Genomic DNA, 12,491 nt, shown 5'->3' on the forward strand with positions numbered 1-12,491 from the left:
AGACCATAGTGCTTGAGGCCAGACTTTGGGGATAAGAAGAAAAATATCAGACAGTGAAAAGGAGGGAAGAGCTCCCCAAAACAGGAAACAGGTAGTTCAAATTGCATGGCCATTAGAGTAAGCCAACATGGTGAATGGAGGGTACATCCGAGAAAGTCACAGGAGGCAAGTGACAGGATGCTTCATTTCCTGCCACACACTCTCATTTGACTTCACTGTGGTACAGGGCCCATCATCTCATGCTGATCCTAAAATCCTTCCAGAGTGTCCCGTTGAAGTCTGATCCGTATGTTGGAAACATTGGGATTAGGCAGGTCACAACAGAAGACAGGCCAGGCAGTCTCATGAGTCTGAGGTTACTCTGTGTGCTCTTGTACTGTCCTTATTCCCTTAAAAATCTCCCATCTCCATTTTCTGGGCTCTGGTTCTGGTATTGGCCTTCTGGTCCCTGCCCTTGCAGTTGTCTCCTCTCTGGTTCCCTGACTCTAGTCTTTTCTTTTCCAGTTCGTTCTTCCCGTTCACTCTTAAAAACAAAAATTTAATCATGTCATTTTTTTTACATTTTTCAGCGGCTACCCAACTATAGGATAAAGTATAAGCTCTTTTGTTTGACCAACCAGAACCCTTCATGAGATGCCCCTATTACTTATTCTCAGCCCCATCTGCTATCCCCCTCCCTACGCTTTGTAGTTTTATCCCATACTTTCTAATTAACTGCGAGTCCCCAAAGACATGCTGCCCCATGCTCCTGTGTCCTTCAAGGTGCTGGTGCCCTCTGTCTGAGATGCCTTCTCCACCTAACGTGGTGAAATGGCAAACTCCTATTCAGTCCTCAAAACCCAGACAGGTGGTTCCTTCTTTATGGCATTTGTCCCTGTAGTCTGTTAAAGTACAGGATTTGTCGATGAGTGGAAGTTGTCTATCCATTCTCAGTGTCATTTCTGCACCTTACACATGCAGTTAAATTACTAGCTTAATCCTTGTTTTAACCCTGTCCTGGCATATAAAAAGCACCTAGATAAGATATTGAAATGAGTTGAATTGCATTGAATAAAAGAGAGGAAAAGAAGACCGGTCGAAGACTTATTTTGCAGAAAGTTGCTGTTAAAGTACATCCTATCTCCGCAGTCATATGTCTGCCTAATCCACTTAAATGAGTGAAAATCTTCCAGGGCCTTTATCAGGAAGCAGAAACACAAGCAAAAGTGTCTCCAAATGATGCACAACCTATACTTAACCGAAAACTCCTCCTCGGAGAATATTGTCTGCCTCCTTTCATAGATTCCCTGCTTCCTCCTCATCGAAACCTCTACCCACTTAATGACAATAATTAGTGTCTCAAGAATAATGCACCAAGGGATCCCTGGGTGGCTCAGTGGTTTAGTGTCTGCCTTCTGCCCAGGGCGTGATCCTAGAGATCCGGAATCGAGTCCTACACTGGGCTCCCTGCATGGAGCCTGCTTCTCCCTCTGCCTGTGTCTCTGCCCCTCTCTCTTTCCGTCTCTCATGAATAAATAAATAAAATCTTAAAAAAAAAGAATAATGCAACAAGGTGAAGCACAGCTTTGTTATTTGATTCGTAGTCAGATAAGAAGAACAGTTACCCCAAACCTCGTGGGATGACACCCAGATGGCACCTGTGGACCTTGGAACATCCCACTCCCGCTGGAGGGCCGTGTGACCAGCAGTGTTTACCGATGCAGCCTATATGTCTTGCTCTCAGTAAACTCCGAAGTAGAGAGGTTGTTAAGAGTCAAGCACTCAACATTTCTCGGGGTCCCAGCTACGGATCCAGGAGCGACAGTCTGTTTTCTTGCACATCTACCGAATCCTGTTGTCTTCCCTCATCCTGGGGGAAGGAAAGACCGTGCTGTGTGGGGTTCCTTAGAAGAGGGAGAGATGGACCTGACTAGTGGAGGAGCCAGCGTCCATATCCTTCTGAGAGTTGGCAATAACTTTTGGCCGAGAGGCTGGATGTCACCTCCCGGAGCATGCGGTGTGTTGACTTGACTTGCCCCGGTGCCAGCTGTTGTAGCTTTCTGCTGCTGCACTACTCAGTGGCATCCACTTAGCTTCTTAGTGATGTGCGCACACGTGTGTGTGTGAACACAATCGGTGTGCTTTCTCAGTAACACCTGCATCAAGGGCGTGTGTAGACGAAGGTGGGGATATTTAAGCGTAGGAGGGGGAGGCACACAGACAGAGCCCATGCGATGTAAAAATACGAATCGAAGAGTCTGCAGATCCACAGAATGCAAGAATGATAGACTCCAGGTGGAGCGCGTAGTCCTGGAAGGAACAAGGCTCTAAACTTTGGTTGGGCAGACTATATCATTAATTAGCTAACTTGGGCATAAAACTTAACTACGGGGTTCAAACTGTTCCTTTATCTGTGTTTTCTGTCTGTTGTTGACTTCCTGTAAGAGCGAAATGATCTCAGCCCCTTGATTGCTCTGCACTTTGGTCTGGGGGCTCTGTATAAAATAGAACAGGGCGCAGACGTCAACTCAAGAACTAAACAGCACATGTTTCTAAAGAACCATTTCTAAAGAACATGTTTCTAAAGTTCTAAAGAACTTCTAATAGTTTTTTTTTTTTTAAATACTATTAGCACCATAGAAACAATGACTCTGTAATTACTTTTTGCCATGGAGTGAGGTTAGGCGTTTCTCCTCGTAGAGGCCTGATGCACCACAAGTCCACCCTGCCCCTGTGACCCTTTCCCTTCATGATGAACACACCAAGCAGGCCTTTTGCACGGCCGCCACGGCCCTGGGGGCATCCCATACGGCTAGTGTAGACGGTGCACCTGTAGTCACTATGCCACCTCACTCCTTGCTAGAGAGGACAAGCTCAGTCGCGTACAGTTATTAAGGTCCAGAAGGTTTTGTTATGCCCTACCATATGCTTCGGACAGCCGCCCTACTCTCCTCTAGGAGGCCTGTTTTAGCAGGAAGGCAAAGGAAGGAGCAATCATCCTCAGATTTTTTTTTTTTTTTTTTACACAAAATCCGTGCAGTGAAATAGGTGATGGAAGTTTCTCAAAGATCCATTTCATTAATGACACCTCCACTGCAGAGGTGGCAAACATTTTCCCCTTTAGAAATAGACTTTCTAAAAATATGTTAATGAATTAAGAATAAAGGCTTTGCAGATGGGAAGAAAGCTTTTGAAAATTCTCAGCTTGCTAAAAGGAATTCAATGTGATCACTTTGTTTAAAGATTTCAGAATCATCGTATTATGTTTTAAGTGACTGCTTTTGCTATGAAATGAAGGGCCCTTATTAAATTTACTCCAGGTCATTACCAGACTTCATTTAAAATTAACTTTCAACCACTGCCCTTAGTAACTATGTATTTTTAATCTCGAGGGTCATCCGGTGACGATAGTCTCGAAAGGCATCAGCTGAGAATACCTGGAGAGAATCTTCAGCTCTCCCCCACTTCTAGTGAAATCATGAGGAGACTTTCTCTTCTTATCACTGGTGAGCAAAGCATCTTGTAGGAAAACAATCGCGAGTTTATTTATTTATTTTTTTACACGGAGCATATCACATCTCATGCCTTTTTCAGAAATAAAATTTCCTTATACGACTTTACCGGCACTGGAGATATTTTTTAAATGTTATGAGTAGAAAAGCATGGGATGAGCAGCATTTTTTTAAAGGTCATTGTACAGAACCCGCATGATTGAAAAACCTTTGTTTCTTACAGCCTCAATAAAAACAGTCGCGTTGGGTTTTTCTTGTGTGTCATTAAACCATTAACAAGAAAAAAGTGTACTTACACAGCTCTTTCAAACAGTAGAAAAAGAAATCAGTTTACCACCAGTGCTATTTAAATATCTTCTAACTGGCAAAATTAAACCATGTCTCTTTATTTATTTATTGCACTTGTAAAAAGATTAATGGGGATGTGATTCCTTGAGGCTTTTACATATAACCCCTTCACAAAGAACAAAATTATACAGTTTGGCAAATGAACTAAATTAGCTACATTTATTTAAATAATCACTATAGAGGAAACAATAAATCAACAACATTCTGCACAAAAAAAGTGTTTACAGAGTGTCTTGTAATTTGTTTTATCAAGGACACAGACTTTTTGCTCTTAGCTAATCTTGCTTCTAACAGTCTATTATCACATCAGCCATTAATGAGTATTTGCAGTAGAAATTTAGCTGAAGCTCAGGACCAGAAAAGTAAGAATAACTTCCACCTTTGTGTCCAGCACAGTTTCTCGGAAACACATTCTTCTAATAAACATTTTGTCAGAGGGCCCTAATAACTTCAGAGACAATCAAAATCAAATGGCAGAGCTTTGTTAAATCAGGGAAAGGGATGATTTGAATGGTCATAATCGTGCAATTATCTCGGCCTCCCTGTATCTCAAAGGACTTTGTCCCTATCTCGGTCTGTATCGGAAGTCAGTGAGTAGGGGGAGCTCTAATGCTGAACCTGTGATATATTCATAAATCAGGACTTTCAGAGCCTGTCACGGGCACCATAATGAGGGTCATTATTCAGGCAGAGTGTCAAAACTACTATCAAAGGACCTTCTCAGAATTACAATCATTCTGTTTCTTGTTAAATAAGCAATGTAGTACACAAAAATGGCAAACAAGAAGCAGGTCAATTTGATACAGTGTGAGGGCACAGAGATCTCTAGAGTAATTTACCCTCTGGGAATTCTGATGGCTGGTGAGATGAATTATACACACCCTCAAAAAAGATTAATGGTAATAAAGCCCCTTGAACATTTTCACTAAAAGAAAAAAAAAAGGCCCCACAAATTGCTCATAAGCAACTTTAGAAACAAATCTGGGGGAAAATTGTTTAGTTTTATCGTTGTGAGGCCTACAATTCCTCGCAAAGATCAAAAAGAGCGTCTTGGACAATTGTCAGTCCACCAATAAAATGTTACCGATTTGATTAACTTCGTAGTATTTGGTCAATTAAAAAAAGGAAAACTTTAAAACTGGAAAATTCCCGTTCCTTTTATCTTCACCACATCATACATCCGCAAACGTTCTCGTAGACTCACACCAGCATGAATGCACATCTCCCGTACACACATAAAACCCAAGTGTTGCACTGTAATGCAGCAAGGAAATAATTTCCTGATGTTTGTATTTCTCTGGTAGGCAGAGTGATACAGAGAAAGGTGTAAAAAGCAATATAAACACTTTCATTCTTCGTATGTCAAAAAGGGAGGAAACAGTCTTTAGAGTCAGGTGGCAGTTAAGTAGGTAAGTGCATCTTTCCTCACTTTCCAGGTGAAATTGGCAGCCTCTGTCTTTATATGACCTAAGTAGTAAAAGCGTCAGCCCCACAGACAAGCATGTCATCAATTAGAACTAATATAAAAATATAGGAGTCTATGTGGACAAGAACTTGAAGAAATTTTCATATACTCGTGAGTGAAAACTCATATAAACTTGTTGGTGGATAATTTTGCAATGTAAATACAATGTCATACAAAAATTAATTCAGATTTGCATCCCAAGTTCCACTTGTAAAAAATCATCTGAAGGATATAGTTTTGTGCAAATATAACAATTGGAACATGGTATCTCAAAATAAAAGATTGACTAAACCAGTTACATTTGAGTCAAATAAGGAAACTATATATCCATTGAAAAGATGCTGTAGAAAAAAAAAAGCATGATTATGAGAAAATATTTCTTAAGCACTGCTAAGTGAATAGATTTGCAGATAAAATTAGGCATCAGATGATAATTTTGATACATAAAGTAATTTGTTTCCTTTTTGCACTTCTCCACGTTTCAAATTTCCTGCGGTCAACATATATTACTTTTGCAATAAATAAATATATTACACGAATACTTATTTACATAAGAAAGATACATGCCTATTTTAAATATTTTAAAAGAAAGCTCTGAAATCTAAATAGTATTATATTAGAAGACTGTCTAAATAGAAAACACTTTTCTATTAGAAGTGAAGAATTTCCCTTTGCAACTTTTTCAATGAAATGGACACTTATTAGGAATGAGTAGATGCATTTAATACTTTTTTTTCAATAAGCACCGTTTGCGATCCATGGAACTTCAGCAAGTCTGGTGCTGGCATGGACATTTATAAACATTTATATGAACATTTGTATTTATAGTATGTAATTTTGGAAAAATTCATGTTGACAGGAAGGAAAAGGGAGATCTTCGAAATTATTTTAATTCTTAGGTCTTATCTTCATAGACTTTTGTTATTGAGTTTAAATGCAACAGCTCCTATTAAAAAACAAAGGAACAAACAAATAAGCTTAAAGAATCATTTAGCGATTCTTAAAGCCTCATATTTTTTAAGTTTCATGCTTACTGTAAGCTACAAAATAGGATTAAGCACAGTCAAATGTGGATTTATTTTTTCAAATGTGGATTTTAACATAAGTGGGCAGAGCATAGTGTTCTGCTGGATACAAGGTATTAAAAATAATAGTTGTGTTTAACCCTTTGGGCTGGTGTGCTCACCGAAAAACAAAAATAAAAAACAGTTGAAATCTTCATATATAAGACACAGAGCTATTTCAAGAGACTTTAAGAAGCTTCAGGGCAAGGGCCCGCAGCATTGCTTTCCAAAGAGCACAGATTTCACAATGAGACAAAATACATTCAAATCTAGGCTTCACCATTTGTTAACTCTGCAGCTTTGAACTATTCAATCGCCTTGAGTCCAACTTTCTTATTTGTAAAATGGAAATGATGCCATTCTCTTTCCTACCTCTGCGTGTGTGTGTGTGTGGGGGGGGGGGGGTTGTGTGTTGATGAAAGAAAGAGAAAGAGAGAGAGAGGAGAGATTTCACGGCTATACTCCTTCAGTTTTCAGATTTTATTTAACATGCTTAAAGAAAACATCCAGGATCCCTTAAAATACAGTAATTTAACTAAGACTTGGAAGTATAGCTGCATTTTAAAAACAATCATCAATAATTACTTCTTATATTTTTAAAATGGAGTGTTCTCCAGCTATTCAGAAGAATTTGCAGTAGGTGGATACCTACTGTGAAACCAAGAAACCATTAAGAAGATCTCAAGTAACAAGAAGACTTTAGTTTTTATCAAAGGTTTGTGTTGTTAGCTCTAAGCAAAGACAAAGCCAAACATTTGGTCAAGATTTCATTTCTCCCCAAGCTTTCACGTGTGGAGGCTGAACGAGGATCACTGAATCCCTTAACTCCTCTCTGTCAAACCGAATATTCTGTGACAAAAAATCCTACCATGTCCAGACTTGCTCTTTAAGTAAATTGGTATCAATGAAATAATCAAAAGCAAACCAATTATGTTCTGGCATCTTTTATCCATCTGTTTGGATTTAACTGTCTATTAAATGGTGTTTGCATATGAGGAAATGCTCTATTGTAGGCAGAGGTACTCAATTATTTAGATTATACATTTGAATAAACTGTGCAGTGGAAGGACTACCCTTGTAATGTAGGACAATTACATTTTCTTGCATAGTTTACAGATTATTAAACTAATATCAATTCGACCCACACTACCGGTTGCTGGATTCTAACCTTTGCCTTCGAGACTTAGCTACTGTGAGGGTCTAGTTTCTACCCCAACAATTAGCAACCCATGTCAATCATTTCAAATTATACCAAATTATGTAAATTGGTTTTGGGAAAAGGATTGTGTGAGAAGAGACCACAAAAATTTAATTTCAATAAAGATCATAGGTGAGGTTTGTAGCTGCTCGCTGCTGCTGGAGCATTCCCAGACATCTGTGGTTAGTAAGCAGTGGTTCTCTTGCTTCGGAATGGCTTTGCCCCCACACGTACAGGTCAGGAGAGGCCTCTGCATGAGCCTTCCCCGCACACAGGAATGTCCATTCCACCTCAGCTGGGCACCTACGAGCTACAACAAAGATTTTCTTTATTAGAAATAGCTTTCTTTAATTTTTCTGAAAGAGGCACTAGGTCATTAACACGTTAGTTCATAACGATGCGCGATGTTTAATAAATATAACAAACTATCGCATTTGAACTCCATCTTCACAGAATTCAGTTTTTTTATAAGATTGCTGAATGAGGTCATCTTTTTTCTCTCACGTCTACATTTTAATTACAAAAGTAAAAAGTACTTTTTAGTTATGAAATAATGTCGATTTGCTGTCACAAAACAAATAGATGCTTCACTCTCCAATCCTGTTTGCCACTCATGTAATAAATTTGGTGTGGATGTAGATTTTTGCCTATGTTTATAAATGCAGGCATAATTTTGAAAATCTATATTTTATAAAGTAAGGTAAGAGAACTTGAGAGAACATGAGGTACAGACACAACACGCTGGTAACTTGATTCCCTCAATGTGGTTTGTTGGAAAATTCGTTTAAATGCTCTCTTTTCATATACCCAACTTGCATGGTTTGTTTCTATTTCCTAAATGTCCACAAAAGGAATTTGAGTGTAGAAGCTTGATGGTTAACCAGTTTTAGTTTTTACAGATAAATTGAGGGTCAGAGAGGTTAAGTGAATTCTCAAAATCATACAGCGATTAGCTGACAGCAAATAGGGAAGTAGAACCAGGGATTCTTAACTCCTTGGTTAGTGCAATGTTCTCTGACCTCCACTGGTTCTTATGCACAAACAAGCAAGCTGGATTTTTCACATCATATTTCTTATATTCACTACAACATACAATTCACACACATTTTAGAATTATTCGTATTAATCTAAAATGTGTTCCAACCCTCCTATGAATGTAGAAAGCAAATATGTTTTGCTTCCGGGGCACCTGTGGTTCAGTTGGTTAAGCCTCTGACTCTTGGTTTTGGCTCAGGTCATGATCTCGGGGTGGTGGGATCGAGCCCCGAGTCAGGCTCCATGCTCAGCTGAGATTCTCTTCTTCTGCTCCTCCCGAGTGCATGCTCTCCTGCTCTCTCTAGTAAATAAATATTTTTTTTAGAAATATGTTTACCTTCTAATAAACTCTGAGTCTCCTCATATCACAGACCTTATTTATTTCTTTCTGTATGTCCAAGTGAGAAGATGGTAGTTTCATGCATCAACTTGGCTAGCCTATAAGTATTCAGTTATTCAAACAGGAATGTAGGTATTTTTGAAGGTATGAGTAACATCTGTAGTCAGGTGATTTTTTTATGTAAAGGACGTTATTCCGGGAGAATCTGAGTGGGATTGATCTAATCAGTGTAAAGGGCTTGATAGCAGACCTGAAGAAGTTTCCCCCTATGGACTGTAGGGTCAGCTTCTACCCAAGAGTTTCAGCCTGCCCTTCCTGGCTGCCTATCTTTTAGATTTGGATTCGCCTAGCCAGCCAGCCCTGGACAATCTCATAAACTAAGTCTTTGATACAGATAAATAAATATATATCTCCAGCTGGAACTTATAATTGATATAAGTGAGTACCAGCTGCAGTAATAAGTAAATGTTTTCCAAATTGATGAACACACGAATGAGTGTTTTGTTTCATTAAAAACTATGTATTTAACTTGAATTCATCATATTACTTATAAACATTTTGTTAGTTTTCTAATATGTTTAAATGTATTAATATTAATAAACCAGATTCCCTCATGATTTAGGGATTAAATGTCTATTTTTATTTCTCCTGTTAGAAAATCTATCTCACGGCCTGTCCTGGGGAAAGTGGGCTAGCTTCCTTGCTTACAGAAATATACAGAGAAGGAGAAGACTCTTTAAAAAATAATATTTGTAGAAAAGAGTGTACATTTATATAGCCTGTTCTCAGTTGTTGAAGAAGAACCTGGTTAAATCTCCCCAGACCATTATGAATCCTTATTTTAAATCTCCAGTGCTGTAAATAATGAAATAGCAATATCTTGCAAGCATTGTATTGACTGTAGTATCCCTTTGAAGTGAAGATTTGGCTTATAGGTTACTCAGATCCTCTTCTTCCATTAATTAAAATTCTCATATATTTTTTGAGGGTTTGAGGATATTTAAAAAATTTTAGTGACAATTCAATTCCAAAATTTTTTATTGACCAACTGTTCTTTAGGTGTAATGACGATGACAGCATCATCACCACAAGAAAAAAAAAATGAAACAAAACAAAACAAAACAAAACAAAAACCTCCTTCATAGCCAAGAGGAGGAAAAATACAGAGTAAATATTTTCATGTAGTTGATCAAATACAGAGCTTTTTAAGGGGTCCCATTTTCAGATTGGTTCCAACCTATCGAATATGTGACTCCAAGTAAAACCTCTCCTATATTCATGGGTAACAGAACCTGTGACAAATAAAAGACTAGCTGTACAACCAAATCTTTTACAGTTATTTGCATTTCCAATGACTGTTGACTGCATACCACAGTCAGGTAGTGTCAAGGTGACAGGTGTGCAGGAAATGATTCTGATCCATAATGCATGGAACTCAAGGTGCATTATCAGACTGTATAACACTATTTATCAGAAATGTTTTGGGACAGCAAAACATTTAGGTAAACAAGGTTTTGTGTAATCAAGGGACTTACAGGGTAATTGATTCATGTCGGGAGACGTAACCTAGATTTGGAAAGGAGGTGGTTTTGAATTGAGGATTTAGGACCTGTGGAGCTTTAATTACATAAATGTAGGATTCCCAAATTTCATTAGCAATATTAATGTGTACTTCGGTTTGCATTTTAAACACATACAAATAAGTTATCTGGAATCCTTTAGAAAATCCCAGAGACAATAAAAAATTTAAAGCATGACTATTTAAATGTTCGAATAAATATTGTTTTTCAAATATAATTTGTCTTGAAGTTAAATACCAGCCAATGTGAACAAAAGAATTTCCTGGTATGTGGGAATTTAGGCTCTACTGTTCGCCCCCCAGGTTCATATTTTTGTCTTCAAACACTACAAATAGCTCCACACACAACCTAAGCTTTCTATATAATTACTCATTTTTCATTTTAGTTTTTCCTGCTTGTTTCTGATCCAGCAACACGGGCAGAACCGTATACATTCTATTGTGTGTTGATGATTATTTCCTGAGAGGCGTGGGCTTTCTTATTCCCTTCATGGGTAAGTAATTGTTTCTCCTATAAGGAATCTGTTCTATATTGCTCTTATGGTAAGGATCACAGACATTGGGTTGGAGATTTCCTCATTAGAGTTTGTAAACTTTACTTAAAAGGAACCCCATATGTCCACAAAGCCTCCGTGCTCTGGCAAAGGAATAGGTGCCTTGTTCATTGAATCCCTTGGCCTCACCTAAGGTTGGTATTAGGGAGTAAGTCTTTCTTGGAGGTGGAGCAGCTTTAGCAGGCAACCTGTTGGGGGCAAGTTTTGTGGCCTAGAAATTACTTTACACTTGGGATTGCAGTCCGTTCTTAAGTAATATAATTTCCTACTATTTTTTTCAAGATTTACTTATGTATTATTTGAGAGAGAGAGAGAGAATCTCAAGCAGACTCCCCACTGAGCCCCAAGCTTGACACGGGGCTCGATCTCACCACCCTGAGACCATGACCTGAGCCAAAATGAAGGGTTGGATGCTTAACTGACTGAGCCACCCAGGCTCCCCTAATTCTCTGTACTACTAGGAAGATCTCCAGTCCTTTTCCTTTCTATCAAGTGCATTGGATAATAACCAAAGCCAAATGTCTTGTCTAAATATAGAGTTCATTGATTCCTATCTCCAAGGCACTGGCCTCAGTGATTGGCCCATCTAGACTTTAATTCACGTCCTTTAGTTTAATGGCCTCTGATTAGTGTACTGCTACTTTTTATTTTTAAGGTAAAAATATGTCATGGCTTCATATTGATTTTTCAATTCAAAATCAGAACATCAGGAATTTAAAAATTTTCTTGGATCTTACATCTATATCTACTTTCTCAGAACCTGAGAAGCCTGCTTCTCAATGAAATCAAGGATAAACAGAATTAAAATATTATGTACACAACAGTCTCAGAATGCCAGTGTAAATGTTATGACGCATAACACGATTATTGAAAACAGTTAAAAAATTTGTTGCAGTTCTGGCTAATTTAATTTAAAGAAAGGAAGGAAGGAAGGAAGGAAGAAGAAGAAGAAGAAGAAGAAGAAGAAGAAGAAGAAGAAGAAGAAAGAAAGAAAGAAAGAAAGAAAGAAAGAAAGAAAGAAAGAAAGAAAGAAAGAAAGAAAAATGTATAGAATCTGGAAAGAAAAGAATTTGTTGCAGTTCTGCATATGCCAGTAAGGATATACAGTCAAATCATTGGAGTTGTTGTTTTTTTTTTAAGATTTTTTATTTATTTATTCATGAGAGACACAGAGAGAGAGAGAGAGAGAGAGAGACAGAGACAGAGACACAGGCAGAGGGAGAAGCAGGCTCCATGCAGGGAGTCCAATGGGGGACACGATCCCGGGACTCCAGGATCACGTCCTGGGCTGAAGGCAGGTGTCAAACCACTGAGCCACCCAGGGATCCCCAATTGGGTTTTAAAGTCACTTATCATAGTTACTCTTTTGTGTAGTTATTCTAGCATTTAAGGTTCATTTGTTTTCCTATTCTTTTCA

At 38.3% G+C, this 12,491-nt stretch overlaps 1 long non-coding RNA gene across 1 annotated transcript in view; it reads right to left on the reverse strand.

Annotated features, from left to right (window-relative positions):
• Positions 1–6,635: 6,635 nt before the first annotated feature.
• LOC140608609 (uncharacterized) overlaps positions 6,636–12,491 on the reverse strand; it is a 69,414-nt gene continuing 63,558 nt past the window's right edge. Inside the window, exon 4 of the long non-coding RNA XR_012010587.1 lies at positions 6,636–7,876. This is a non-coding gene — a long non-coding RNA (uncharacterized lncRNA). The remainder of the gene's footprint in view (positions 7,877–12,491) is intronic.

This window comes from Canis lupus, chromosome 18 (assembly GCF_048164855.1).
Source record: "Canis lupus baileyi chromosome 18, mCanLup2.hap1, whole genome shotgun sequence".
NCBI lineage: Eukaryota > Metazoa > Chordata > Mammalia > Carnivora > Canidae > Canis > Canis lupus.